Source organism: Camelus dromedarius, chromosome 1 (assembly GCF_036321535.1).
Source record: "Camelus dromedarius isolate mCamDro1 chromosome 1, mCamDro1.pat, whole genome shotgun sequence".
Taxonomy (NCBI): Eukaryota; Metazoa; Chordata; class Mammalia; order Artiodactyla; family Camelidae; genus Camelus; species Camelus dromedarius.
This window is the reverse complement of record NC_087436.1, coordinates 44,604,795-44,620,427: the sequence shown is the minus strand read 5'-3', so window position 1 is coordinate 44,620,427 and position 15,633 is coordinate 44,604,795. Positions and strand designations below refer to the sequence as shown.

General features: G+C 38.6%; 1 long non-coding RNA gene across 1 annotated transcript in view; it reads right to left on the bottom strand.

The window, feature by feature from the left end:
* Window positions 1–15,313, bottom strand: part of LOC116156466 (uncharacterized) — a 59,007-nt gene extending 43,694 nt beyond the window's left edge. The window contains exon 1 of the long non-coding RNA XR_010382412.1: window positions 15,205–15,313. This is a non-coding gene — a long non-coding RNA (uncharacterized LOC116156466). The remainder of the gene's footprint in view (window positions 1–15,204) is intronic.
* Between the last annotated feature and the right edge of the window lie 320 nt (window positions 15,314–15,633).

Sequence of the window (15,633 nt, the reverse complement as noted above, 5' to 3'; positions counted from 1 at the left end):
TTCTCCCTCTAGTTTTTATTTTGGAGATCTAGTCAGTGAGCGAGTAATTAAAAAACCATCTAAACAAGCCAGGAAGCAACCGCATGTCAAGAAGGTATTTATGGACGACTCTCCAACATGTTTGTTTTACAAATTAACACTAAACCTTCAAATAATAATAGCTTGGTGTGATTCTCTGTGAAGCACACATGAAGCTCTAACTGTTGAACCGCATTAAGGGCTCCTTTTTTATTTACCTAATGATATGTTTATCTTATTAGCACAGTAAAAATATTAGTAGCCATCCAGAAATAGAGCTCCGATAAAAGGCAACTTCATTTCGGAGTCAGTAACCTATGTTAATACCATTTGGTCAAGATCCTGCAACAGCTGTTAGGATTTCAACCCCTACAGGTCAGAGAAAGAAGATAGGAAAATCCTTAATAAAATGTTGTTAGAAGCTACAGGTGGGAAATAAAGAAGCTCTTGTGACCTATAATCTTATTCCCTCATAAAGTCACCAGGAGAGCACAGCAGCTTCTGCAGCTGAAATTAGACAACATACTAGTGGCCTTTCAATCTCAACTTTTACAGCTCGATGTTATCATTGTCAGTGAAGAACAAATGAAGGATACAGCAGCTCTGCCCAAGATGTTCTCTCCAGGTTCAATCAGCCCACTCAACCACATGAGTAACTCTGCCTTAACAGTATTTATTCCCGTTTGTAAACAATGTGGGCGTCTTGCTGGTCTGTTCATAAACAAACATCAGATTCTCAACGTGTTCTACTCGGGATTTATTATCTTTCTTGCACCAAGTACATCTGAAGATAATAATTTCCTTTTAAATATTTAATGCTAAGTCAGATCAACTTAATAATGGTAGTTGACATGAGATCATAAAATCTACCCTAGGGATCAGCCCCCGTGGAGTGCTAAGTCCATCCGATATATGGTCCCACCACACTGGCACTTTATGCAAAAAAAAAAAAAAAAAAAGCCTAAAATTAGGCCACAGGCAAGGGCCTGACCAAATAAGAGTCCTGGTTATATTTGTGCTCCTTTAGCCGATGCCTCTGTGAGCTCCGGCCCAAAGAGTGGCAGGCCTTCACTTTGCCCTGCCTTTACAGCCATTGGTAACGGCAGAAATCTGTACCTGCCCACTGCGTGTAACTGGATCTTGAGGGATGACTAACTTGTTGCTTCATTTTGCTTAGAGGGTGTGTGACTTGTATTTCCCTTTGGCCCCAAAGGGAAAAAGACTGCTTGCTAGGAGGTCGCCATTGACACAGTGTTCCTTTCTTTTATAAAACTCATGTTCTTCCTCTTTGATTCGGGAAGAATATTTAGCAGAACGTATAATAATAGGGCTGAAAAGAAAAAAAAAATGTTCCTGTGGGAATACCAAGAAAACGGTAGAGAGCAACTTTCTATATTTTATTTTTCTCCCCATTTATAGGAAGCATCTCTCTAGTTACTACATCACATCAAAGTTACATTTTAAAAGCGGCTTGATTAATACTAAAATAGCATTTAAAAAAATAGGTTCAGACTATCAACTCTAAAATTGCCACCACAGAATGAGATAAAATAAGTTATCGGTGTTTGGGATAATACAGCTTTTTTTTTACACGGATGTATGAATTTTTTTCCTAAAAGTTAACCATGCAGTAGGGAGACTAGAAGTTAATACTGTTATTCGGGGAAGATAAATTTTATAGATTTAATTTGCGATCAAGCATTTGCATATTAAGGTTTGGATTTAACATAAGCCTAAGGTTTGTCATATGCAATTTCCACTTATTTACAATGTATAGGACAACTTATTTAAGAATGGCTGGCTCTGTGAGCAGTTTACTTGACAAATTATGTCAAATATTTGCTTTCCGAAATCCCAAGAATTGGTTGAGTATAATTGTACTTCATGTTGGCAAAAAATAAATAAATACGGGACTAAGAAAGTCCTATCATTAATTTGTCAGAAAAGCGAGTTGTCATTTCTGAAAATTTAATGTCACTGGAGCTCTATTTCCAATAGCAAAGGAGCACGATTGCTAATAGACTTCAGAGCTTGAAATAAATAAATCTTTGGAATCCTGTTGCATCTCTTGGGGTGTGACATTTGACAGTCTTTTATAGCACAGAACGAAACAAGTTTGTGAGCTGGAATTCAATTGTGGCGTATTGATTCCTTGCATCAGTCATTATTCCCTGCTGATTGACAGCTGAAAATTGGTTACGTTAAGTATTTCATATGTTATATTGGCTGACATTTGCTTGCCTGCTCCTGTGTCAATATTGTTGTAAAGATCTCCAGCTTTATGAGATAGCAATAGACACTGACTGTGGCTTTTGTGTGATGTTCCAGTGTTTTTCCTGACATAATTTAAGACATATTAAAAACCAGCAGCATCTTCCCTCTTGAGAAGCTTAATGCCAATATTATTGTCTTCCAGGGGAAGATCATGTATGCTCATAATCGGGTGCTAATTTCCACCCGTACGCTCATGTTTAGGCATTAGGCACTATAACTGTAAAATTGAGCCTTCTTGATTGATTCATGTCAAGCCTCATCTCGGCTCCTGCAGGGGAAGTCATCCGGCTGACCCTTTTTACACTAAAAGAAGAGATTTGTGTTCCTTTCTTTCACCTGGAACCATCAAATTGACTGAATAATCTGTAATACATTAGTGCTGACATTTGTTAGGGGAGAATTAAACAAGACACAGTAATCATTCCCTAGAATAAAAATTGTGTTTGATTTCCAGCAGAGTGCTATTAAAGCGATGACAGAATCCGTCTCTTCCGAGGCGAAAAATCGTGAATATTCTCTGCATTAATGAATCAAGTTAACACATTAATTGCTCACAGGACCTAACTCTTCACTAAGAGTGTTAAAGGCTTGGGTCTGGGGGCTCTAATTTATGGTCAATGTGTATTTGTAATCCAGGTGAGCTTCTTGTAGGAAAAAAAAATTCTTACTGTCTTTTTACTTTTGCTAGTCTGAGACGTTATATTCCCTGAGATGTATAAAAATTCATCCCCAAATGACCTATCATCTACTCTTCAACTCATCTGAGAAATACGACAAAAAGATTGAGTGAGCTAAGCATCCAAGTCCTAAATTTGATTCCTGTTTTTATTATGGCACTTAAGTCTGCAATGTCTTTGAATTTAGATCAAGAAAAAGTCCTTCCGGCTTGCTCTTCCTGTTCTAAAGCATGCAGGAATCGTTGTCACTCAGCTTCACTTGAAACTCTTCCTGAACAACTGTCTTTCTTAGTCCGTGGTCTTCATACAGCACCTGCTTGTCCACCACGACAGTCAACATGAAGGGCCTCACATTACACTCATTAGCGTTCACACGTGTGCTCTGTGATGACCACAGTGTTTTATATCTAACTTGTGTAGGACTCATTTTCAAGATGATTCATTTGTAAGTGATTATGTGAGTATGTTTTCCATCATGAGTTCACCCTTCTCAGAAGTACCACTTAAAAATGAACCTTTTCCACTTTTGATTGTATTTGTGGAAGCAGTTGTCAAGTTTGCTAATTGGGGTCATTTCAAAGTGCTGCCACGCCTGTACTCCAGACACTCCACGCCGTGTGGAGCAATTTGGGGATGAGAACTGAGCAGCCTTTGCAAAGAACTAATACAGAGAAAACAAAATGCTCCTCTTCCTTGAAATACTGTAAAGGCCTCCAGAAACTGGTTAAAGTTAAATGGCCAATTTATAAACTAGTCGGAAGCACCTATCAATTTCTACAAAAAATAAACTCTTAGTCTAAGGGGATGGAATAAATTGGTTTCACTTCATTTAATTTGGCAAATTTAATAGTTTGGTTGTCTCACAGATAGCCTAGATAGCCTATTTCTGTCCAAGAACTTTCCTGAAAAAACATAAAACATACAGGCTATGCCAAACACTTTGTTAGGAATTAAATCTACTTCCATGAAGACACGAGGCTTGTTCTCAGGGAGACCAATCTCTTGGGAGAGAAATGGAAGGACATGCTTACAATAAAATAGGTTCAGTGCTGAAAGGAAAATCTGTACAAAGTGTTCTTTAACATACTGTTTTTGACCAAACTAGTTTGTACTCCAATTTTATAAACAATAGCACATGCATTCATATTTAGAATCATTTTGCACCTCATGGAGGAAAGCTATAATGCAGAGGAGAGTGATATATAATTTATGGAATCAGAATCAAATATTTGACAGTTTTTCTAGTGTCCATGAACTTATTGGTTGACAAAGGCACTTGCTCTAAATGAAGAACACCCCATCTCTGCAACTCAAGTCCTATAAATACACTTTTGAGGGACTGAGCTCTTCACTGGCCAATCACCCTCTCACTTGCAAAGCATGGGGAGCTCTGAGGAGCTACAAAGACAATTACAAACCAGGTCAAGGTCAAGCTAATCTGTTATCAGGAACTGTAGAACAAGACAAAAGAACACTAAACATGGAACAAGAAACCAAACTGTTCTGGCCTGAAATTCCTGAGCTGTAAAGGAGTTTGGACTACCTAATTTCTGATGTTATTCCTAAACATAAAATCCAAGAATAATTTACTATATAATGTTTAAAGTGGTACAAATAAATCTATTTGGAAAAGAAGGGTATATAAATGCAGTTAAAAACATTTTTGTAAGAAGAATATTTGTGATTCATGTATTAATATACGAGCAAATGAAACATGGCTAACTAATTTACCCGACACTGTCAGCAGTCAAAGTCACAGAAGTCAACAAGACCCAGTCCCTGTCTTGTGCGTTGAATGGGCAACAGGAGGAGAGCAAGGGAGGCAACCCAGTTCTAAGCCCTATACAAGAAGCATTTACAAACTGCTATGATGGTAGGGCAGCTTAGAGGAAACAGCGATTAATTGCGTGGGGGACAGACAAGCGTCAGAGAGTCAGAGGTGAGAGTTTAGCTGGGTAGACATTAAAGAATGTGTGGGACTTTCAACATGGCCAAAGGGGGACTGAAAGAGCGCTCCAAGATAGTCATTATTGGTGAGCATCCCTTCCTGAGAACATGATTCTCTCTAAATAGCTTAAACAAGAAGGAATTTAATATAGGATGTTATTTAACACATAAATCTCTGGGAAGACTGAAAAAAGACTTTCAACTGAGTTTCCTGAAATGACTTCCAGAGTCATATACAGAGCCGCACACAAAGGAACTGCTATTTTTTCCTTATAGTCAGGAACTCCCTGGCCAAGGACACACTGTCACTGTCCCTGTTAAGGAAACAGTGCATAAGCCACAAAACCAAGAAACTGTTGGCAGGTAAGCTTAAAAGAGCAGCGATCATGGGGTGCTCTGTTCACTGATATGCCAGGGACTTAGAAGAGAGTCTGGAACATGACAGGTTTTCAGTAAGCATCTGTTGAATGAACTGAATGAGTGAACTGCTATCTCCACCCGCTCCAGAACAATGCCACGCCCGGTACGATGTACTTCAGCCAGTGGATTCCTGGAGCCTGGCTCTCAATACCAACCAACTTGGTGAGACACCAGTGCACGGCTAATGCTGAAAAGAGAAACCAAATGCCTTCTCAATACTGTTTGTCAGCAGATGCAATTGGTCTTCCTGAAGCATGGCCTCTGCCTCACTTTGGTTTTCAATCTCAAGTCCTTGCATTGGATTGGAGGATCCACATCCAGGACCGACCATAAAGGGAGCCTGGGAAATAGGGCTTTCCGCTTTTTAACCTCGTCAATATAGAAAGAACAGCATGACAAAAGAGGTGACCAGTCCATCCCTTTGGCTCCTAACATCCATATATCACTTCTTATCAAATAGAAGCTTAGTAACAAGGAGAATAATATTTTCCCACTATCACACAAGTACAACAAATAGAACTGAAAATGTCCCATCCCCTCTCAAAGGGTGGACACAAAGTTCTGTCCATTACTGTGCTTATCTCTGATAAGTCTATTTCTTCTAACTGAGTTAGAGTCCTGCCTTATTATCTTACCATCTAGACATTAAATAATAAACTTAACAATCATAGTCAGACACTGAATAAAAGAGGGTGTGGAAAGACAAGGAATAAGTGGGATTCAAAAATTCAGACACAGAAAATGTGGGGGTCAAATGAAATTAATGAACAGGCTGGAGTGAACCTGTATTGAAAGTTAGAGAGGGGTTCACCTGCACAGACCAAATCTATTCTGGCCCCACTGTGGTTAGGAACCACCTGGGAGTCCATGTCTACTCTGCCTTAAGTATCAACGGGAAGAATTTGTGTCATGTCTCTGACTATGACTTTTAGGACTTTGGCAGTGATTCCAGTCATCCTGACACAGGATGTTGGGCCAGAGGACATGGGAGATGGAGGGACAAGCCCTCCACCCCAAGCTTCCTGAGATGGAGCTGCTTGCTGCTTGTTGACTTGGCCTCACCTCTCTGCCCTGCGGATCTCACTCCTTCACACTCACAGAAGAAAAGAACTATAGTTCCGCTCCATCTGAACGCAGGGACTGGGTGGAAGAGGAGAGTCCATGGCCAATCTCATTGCATCTGAAATACTGGTATTGCAGGGAGCTTTGTGTGTGTGTGTGTTTTCTGTATAAATGTATACACTACAGGTACTGACAACAGTCCTCATTTCTGTAATGACAATGAATTCAGAGACGGAATCTGGTAAATCCTTTCCTCTAATGCCCAGTCCATGTTCCCGCTGCTCTCAGCCATGGCACCCCGCTGGTCGTGGTCCTTACAGGGATGAGTAACACAGACTGTCCTTCCTGAAGACCCTGCCTGCCTAGGTCGCTATGTCATATTCCTCGGGTACTAGCCAGGACCCCAGAGGCTCCCCAGAATGGAGACGGCCTCTCCCCTGGCCCATGAGAAGCAGCAGAAGTCTTAAAGAAAATTCTTAAATTTTTCTTGTCACTCATCTTTTGATCACCTGACCAAAACGTTAGCCACTGAAGAGTCCCTGGCCACGTCTCCTAGAAAACTGTTGCTAAAGGTTCTGTCTGCTAGGAAGATCTGCCCTTAGAGCCCACTCTTACATACAGCTGTAACGCAGGAACCATCCACTTCTGGGTGGGGAGAGTGTATCATCCTCAGCGACCTGTAAACTGGCAGGCGGCTTCTGTGGGAATTCTCATGAGGCCACAGGTAGCAGGGCAGGGAAGGATGGCGATGCAGCCAAAGAGGTACCACGTGAGTCTAAGACACCTGCCCTAGCAACTTAGATGTGACTTTAAAAAGTGCTTAAGGTCGGTCTTGTGCAAACTCCATCACGCTGACAATGCGCTGCTGCTGGGTGCTTCTAATCCCATGGCTCTGCTACAAGAACAGCCGAGGACACGGGATCCCGTGGTGTCTCCGAGTGTTCGATATATTCCAGTAACATGCCAGCAGAACAATTATAACCACAAAAAGCCTTGCTCCAAAATCTAATGCGCTCAGGCTGTGATTCTGCTCTCCAGCCTTGCCGGAGGCTTCACAAATTTCTCTGATCTTCTCGCACCACTGGACATGCTGGGCCATAGACCCAAGAGAGAAAGCTGCTTCCACTTTTGCCTGGCTGAGCTGAAGAGTCTTTTCTTTCTCTGGGACCTGCTCAAAGCTGGCAGCCTTAAGGAATACTCAGTAAATGGGGTATGAAAACACCCACAAGTAGGGTTTAAATTGCCTCTCAATGTAAAGAAGCCCAACAGGCATTATGCCTTTTTCTCGGGGCCAGTTGATGCAAAGTCTGGCAAGTGTTCTTTTACATTCAAGGAGATTTCCTTCAAGGAGACTGCACACTATTGGATCTCCACAAGCTTCACTGGATTTTCAGAGCATGCATCTCTCATCCCCTTGCATGCACATGTGTCTTATGTAGAAACACAGATCACGGTTATTTCCTGCCTACCAGCTCCTATCAGCTCCTCAACCTCTAAAGGATGGACCTGCATAATACCCTAACAATGGTGAGACAAACAGGGTCCCTGCAGAATAAATTACAACAAAGAACCAGAAAACTGACATACTAGGGGAATGCAATAGAATCATACTACTGCCACTGAGAGACGAAAGCAAAGTGCTCTGGAATCCTCTGCTGCTTCTTGTCAGATAAGTTGTTCCATGCCTGGTGCTGGGGATTGGGCTGATGTGCTTCACTGAAGACAGAACTTCGGGAGCAGCTGTGGACTTGGAGGTAACACTTGACTGAACTTGTCACAATCCCCTGCTTAGCAGAGGGAATGACAGTGACCTCACAGAACGTGCAGACCTGGGCTAGGAGCTAAAGAAACTGATAATCTAGGAGTAGAAGGAGGACTCTGAGAGCTGACTCTCTGTTTCTCCCCGTCCCGGCCCTTACCACTTTTTAACACAGTTTCAGTCACAATCAGGTGAATGACTGGGATTGGAGGCCTTTGTTATGAGGTGGGGTACTTATAAGGTATTCAAACAAAGCATGGCCAGTCTTTAGTAGGTGTTACAGTGTTAGATACTGAGGGTTTTTAGAATCCTGATAATCTCTCTCTTCCAGTTTGGGGGGTCTCACTCTTTCCCAATAAATGCTGTAAAATTTACAAGAATCTTGGAGAGGTTTGGAATATAACCTATACTGTAACTTAGCAACTCAGAGTCAGACTGGACAATCTATTTAGGCAATTCCAACTAGATACAATAAAGCGATGAACCTCATAGGACATCCATGGATGATCATGGTCTTCTGGTGTCACCTCAATCTGAGAATGTAAATTCCTGCATGCTAACTTCTTCGTTTAACTCACCAGAATATTTAGAAGCAGCTCCCCTAAATCAGTCTTTGTATTTCCCGCTCTTTCCACGATGGTTGATTGAAGCAGTCATGTGGTATGTGATGTCACACCCTCAATGAGCACTGTTTTCAAGGCTGTCTCAGATGGTAATTTTAGTAACTGCTTCATCTGCACAACAAGAATCACCCGCCTCTCTTCTAACTGAGATTCAAATCCAACCAGGCACTGTGTTTTAGTGTTTTAGAACTCATGCTTTCACTGAAAACATGTATGTCTATTTTCATCAAAAGTAATTACATTAAAGATTTTTAGACATTGGTATTTTTTAGTTGCTTATTATTCTATTTTAGTTGATGGTGTATTTGTTTGCCAAAAAAGTTTATATTTACAATCATGAGGTGTGACCAATTAAATTATACTTTTTAGTGAGGACCTTATAAAGAGAAAATGCTGAGAGTGAAATGGGAGTGGGTCAGAGAAAAGAAACAGTTGGCAAAGAGACAAGTTATTTCTTTAAGGTTTTACCTTCATTGATGTCCTCTTATTCCAATTTTCAAGATCATATTCCTGAAAGTGATCTTAAAGCCCATCTCATCTAACCCTTTAGTTTACAGCAAAAGAAGCTGAGGTCACACCCACACCCCGATTAAACACTTCATTATATACTGTCTTATTCTCTAATTGCCTCTTGCATGTATTACATTTCTAACAAGACTGTAAGCTCTTTGATAGCAGAGATAATTATCTTCTTTTTTTTTTTTTAATCTCTCTCACAGCTCTTAATACTTGTTGATTAAATGATTGATTTAATCAAGGATGCTCTCTTTTTTATCCCTATGCTTCCCAGATCACTGGTCAGGTCACAGATTGAAGCACTCATGACAGAAGATATCGTTAGTATGTAAAGAATTCTAGGTCCTTTGGATATAGTGTACTTGGTTAATAAGGTAACTAAGTAAAGTCAAATGACTCAATAATTAATGGAATAAAAATCAAGAGGAAGGATTACAAAAGGAATTTGTAAATTCGAACAAAGCATTAGTTTTCCAAGATGGTGACTGTGATACAAATGGACTTTTGTTAACTGTGAAACTGCTAGAAAGTTAGAAAGTCCACTGATTAACCAAGTAGAAAATGTGTTCTTCTAAGCATATGCAAATACAGGAAAAACCTATGAAAGGACCAGACTGCATTGTGTACTTTCTGTAAATTACTGCACACAGGAAATCAGTAGCTTAAGATTAGACGGGGGATACATACGTTTTAAGTATTTAACAAGAAGTCGTAGAAGTATTAAAGGCTATTTCTTCAAAACTGTTGGAACTTGTAGTTTACAAATGAAAACACTGAGGTGCAGAGTATCTAGATGCATTAATGCTTTGTCCAAGTGCATACATTTATTAACTACATTTAGGATCAACCAAATTGGTCATTTTAATGCTCTTCCTATGCATTATGAAACTCATGTAGCTACCCTGTATTTGAGGTAGATGTTTTTATAAACATCGAACAAGGTTTCAGATAGCCACCCTTTGTTATATTATTGGTAATTACATACGTGTAAATTTCATTGGCCAGTTTGTGGCACACTGGATGATTTTGTCTTATCCTTTTTACTTTCATTATGTTGGGGATAAAGAATTGCACATAGTAATTGGTCGATAAATGCTTGCTAATTAAAAGAAAAATATTCAATCACCTCTCCTTAATAAATGTGCTTTTGTTTGCAGAATTCAATTCCATCTTCCTCACTACAAACTTGTGCTATCAGCCACTGCAGCACTGAGTTGAGGCTCCATGTAAATGGATCTTTTCCTGAGGTAAAAGAAAAGGCAGCAATAGCACACAACTTCTTATACAATTTATTTTACAAGACTTCATCCTAATCTTTCTTACAAAAACTCTTCCAAATTCTAAGACAAATAAAATTATAGTTAATTAGATGCTTAACTGCTGTTTATTATATTTGTATATTACTTTTGGGTCAAACTTAAACACAGAAGAATTATATGTCTATGTGTGGGGAATAAACTTTCAGAACAATGGGATCTCTTTTATAAGCAATGCAGATTGTTTTTTTAAACACTTATAAAAAAACAGCACATAATTTAAGAATTTAGTGCACGATGTGAGGATTATGGGAAGATGGTGGAGGTGGCAACTGACCACATAGCTTTGGATCTTCCTGACTCCAGTGTGAAAACAGAAAGATTAACTAGAAAGCAATACCAACAACACGTGGACAATATATACAAAAAAAAAAAAAAAAACTAGGTGACAAAGTATCTCTCACAAAACAAAGTAGAAGTGTGAAAGAATGAATTGTCAATAGTTCCAAGATCTGTGTTGTTAGCAGTGTCTGCGAAGGAGAAAGCAGAGAGAAATCAAGAGAGTGTCTGGCAGACCTGGAACAGGAGAAACCCAAATACCCAACAAACAGTTAATAACTAGAAATAAATGGAAAGCATAGTGGGCCAGTAAAACTGAAACCGAGTGTGGTTTCCTCTCTTTAATTCTAATAAGTGCAAGAGGTCCAGTCAGAAGGAGCTGTAGCAGTTTGCCCCGATGAGCTTTTAAAACTGACCTCCCATCACGCCCCAGGACTCCTTTAGAGGAGGGGGCATTGCATTTAAGAGAAAGTGCCAAGTGGAATCAAAATTGGGCAGAAAAGAACAGCAAAGACACAGGAAAAAGTGAATCCAGGAAAAAGTGAGGCAAGAGAACAGATTTAGGATATATCAAAAAAAAAAAGCTGCCAAATATTTTAATATTTTAATACAGCAGCATGAAATGGCAGAAGAGGGAGCTCTGTAGAGTTGTAGAGTTGGAAATGCCTTGGGAACCTATTAGGAAAACTAAATTAATGAGGCCAAATCTCATACAAAGATACGATTTAAAAACAAACAAGAAGGAGAATAAGGCACAAAGTAACCATTCCTATAGTCAATGAAAATGAAGCTGAAAGATGTTTTTTAAAAAGGTCAAAATTGTAATGTACTATTTCAAAAGGAGCTGAAGGAAACTGGCTATCTATTCACAGGTTACAAACTATCCCAAAATGTAGCAGCTCAAAACAATCATTTCACTCTGCCCATGATTTCATGGGTCAGAAATTTAGGAAGAGCCTGTCAGGACAGTTTGTCTCTAATCCGTGCGGCACCAGCTAGAGCAGCGGGGCAGGAGGATGCAGTCCCAAGCCAGTGTATCCAAGCACACAGGCAGCAGGCACCTTGATGTTCTTTGGTGCTCTTTCCTAAAGGAATCTCATTCTTAAGATCCTGCCTGTGTGACTTGAATTTTTCACAGGCTTCAGGGCAACATGACTTCTTACACAGTGGTTTGAGGCTCAAAGAGGGCAGGAAGAAAGCCCCCAGTCTTTATGAAAACTGCATCCAGATCTGGTAAGGTGTCACTAATAGGCATGCTCTATTGGTCAAAGCAGTCACAGACCAGCCTAGAGTAAAGGGAGGGAAAGTAAACCTTACCATCACTCCTAGCATAAACCTGATGAGTGTCAAAGAACTTGTAGCCATCTTTAGTGCAACACAGATCTTAAGAAAATAATAAAAGAGATGAAAGTATGCTATAGATCAGCATTAAAAAAACTCAGCAATGAGATGATAAAATGCAAATAGATTTAGATATAAATAAGAAGTCTCTTAAGGAATGAAAAATAAGAAGAAACACAGAAACATTTTGAAAAAATAAATAATGCTTCATGAGAAATTTACAGTTGAAAAGAATAATTTTAAAGTTTCTTAAAAAAAGAATGAAGTGATTTTGAACATCTTTTCATGTGCCTGTTGGCTATTTGTATGTTTTATTCAGAAAAAATGTCTATTTAGCTCCTCTGCCTATTTTTTTTTAACTTGGATTGTTTTTTGTTGTTAAGTTGGAGGAGTTCTTTATGTATTTCATAATATTAACCCCTTATTGGATATATGCTTTGCAAATATCTTCTCCAATTCAGGAGGTTGTCTTTTTGTTTTGTTGATGGTTACTCTTGCTGCGCAGAAACTTTTTAGTTTAATATAGTCCCATTTGGGGTTTTTTTGGTTTTGTTTTTTTTTTTTTTTTTTTTTTTTTTTTGCTTTTGTTTTTCTTGCCTGAGGACAGAGCCAGAAAGATATTGCTAAGACCAATGTCAAAGAGCATACTGCATATGGTTTCTTCTAGAAGTTTTATGGTCTCAGGTGTCAGATTGAAGTCTTTACTCAATTTTGAGCTGATTTTTGTGTCTGGTGTGAGGTGGTGGTATAGTTTCATTTTTTTTGCATGTAGTTTTCCAGTATTCCCAGCACCATTTATTGAAGAGACTATCATTTCTCCATTGCATATTCTTTGCTCCTTTGTCATACATTTACTGTCCATAAATGTGTAGCTTTATTTCTGGGCTTTCAGTTCTGTTCCATTGGTCTATGTGTATGTTTTTATTCCAATATCATGCTGTTAAATCAAAATCACAATGAAATAATACCTCACATCCTTGAGAATGGCTATTATCAAAAAGTCAAGAAAAACATGTTCGAGAGGATGTGGAGAAAAGGGAATTTTTGTGCATTGTTGGTGGGAGTGTAAATTGGTGCAGTCACTATGGAAAACAGTATGGCAATTCCTCAAAAACTTAAGAACAGAACTACTTTATGATCCTATTCCACTTGTAGGTATTTATCCAAAGAATACAAAGATGCTAAGTTGAAAAGATATATATGCACCCCTATGTTCACTGCAGCATTATTTACAATAGCCAAGACATGGAAACACAACAAGTGCCCACTGACAGATGAATGGATAAAGAAGATGTGAGATTGTGGAATACTACTCAGCCATAAAAAAGACAAAATCTTGCCATTTGCAACAACATAAGTAGAACTTAAAGGTATTATGCTTAGTGAACTAAGTCAGATGGAGAAAGACAAATAACATATGATTTCACTCTTATGTGGAATACAAAAACAAACAAACAAAACAAATGAACAAACCAAACCAAACAAAAACAAACATACATATTCAAAGAACAGAGCAGAGGGTACCAGAGGGTAGATGGGCAAGGTGAAGAAATAGCTAAAGGGGGTCAAGTCTATGTCAGATGTAAATAAAATATTTGACGATGAGCATGCTATAGTGTATACAGAATTAGAAATATAATGCCGTACACATGAAACTTACATGTTATAAACCAATATTATGTCTAAGAAAGAAGTAGAAGGTGATTAAAGGGATATTGATATTCACTGAAGACAGGCAAAGAAAATTCAACATAAAAAATCACTGGAGTCCCTAAGACAGCAACAAAGGCAAGAAAACAGAAACTACATTAAAAGCTTTAATTCAAGAAAAATGTGCTAAAATTAAAAAAAAAAAACTTGAGGTTCCTATTGAAAAAGCATATCTTTTACCAAAGAATATAGTTGGTCAACAACAAGACATATTCTAAGAAAATCACTGAACATTAAAAATAAAGGGAAAAACTAATGGTGGTATGAGGACAAAAGAATATGATCTATGCAGAAAAGAAAATTAAAATATCATCAGAATTTTTTTTCCATAAAATACTATTTTTGTAGAGCAGTTTTATGTTCATGGTAAAATTGAAAGGAAGGTACAGAGATTTCCTATATACTCCATGCCCCCACACACACAAAATTTCCTCCATTATCAATATCTCTCACCAGAATGGTACATTTACTACGTTGATGAAACTATATTGACTCAAAGTCCATAATTTATGTTAGGGTTCACTCTTGGCATTGCACAGTCTATGGGTTTGAAAAATCTGAACACATGTATAATGACATGTATGCATCATTATAATATATAGAGTAGTTTCACTTCCCCCAAATTCACTATGCTTTACCTACTCATCCCTCCCTGCCCACCAGCTACTAGAATGCAAACACTGATCTTTTTATTGCCTCCATAGTTTTGTCTTTTCCGAAATGTCATATAGTTAAAATCATACAGTATGTAGCTTCCTCAGATTGGCTTCTCTCATTTATTAATATGCATTTAAGGTTCTTCTATGTTTTTTCATGGCCTTATAGTTCATTTCTTTTTAGTGCTGAATAATATTCCATTGTCCTAATGAATCACAGTTTATTTATTCATTCCACCTTCTAAAGAACATCTTGGTTGCTTCCAAGGTTTGACAATTATGGATGAAGCTATTATAAACATCCACGTACAGGTTCTTCGTGTGGACACAAACTTTAAACTTTTAAACTCCTTTGGGTTTACAAGGAGTGCAGGGAGGGGAGGGAATAGCTAAATGGCAGAGTGCATACTTAGCAGGCACAGGTCCCATGTTCAACCCCCCAGTACCTTCATTAAAAATAAGTAAGTAAATGAAAACCCTAATTAATACCCCCCCACCCTGCAAAAAAGGATTGTGATTACTGGATCATATAGTAACAGCATTTTCAGGTTTTTAAGAAACTGTCAATCTGTCTTCCAAAGTGGCTGTACCATTTTGCATTCCTACCAGCAATAAATGTGAGTTCCTGTTGCTCCACATCCTCACCAGCATTTGGTGTCATCAGTGTTCTGCATGTTGGCCATTCTAGTATGTGTTTAGTGGTAACTCATTGTTGTTTTCACTTGCATTTCCCTGCTGGCATACAATGTAGGGCATTATCAGATAGTTTGACAGCAATATTTTATGCCTGAAGAAAATAGGATAACATACTTAAAATGCTCAAGTAAAGATAATGTGAATTAAATATATAATATCTATCAAAGTTGACCTTCAGTCCAGAGGGCAGGGAAAAACTACTATCAATATGCAAGAATTATGGGAATATTGTCTTCATAAGTTCTTTTGAAGGAGTCTACTAAAAAATATGCTTCAGAAACCAAAATGTCTCGAGAAACAGAGCTAAATGCTGATGGTGAGCCTTAATGAGGTAGTTAC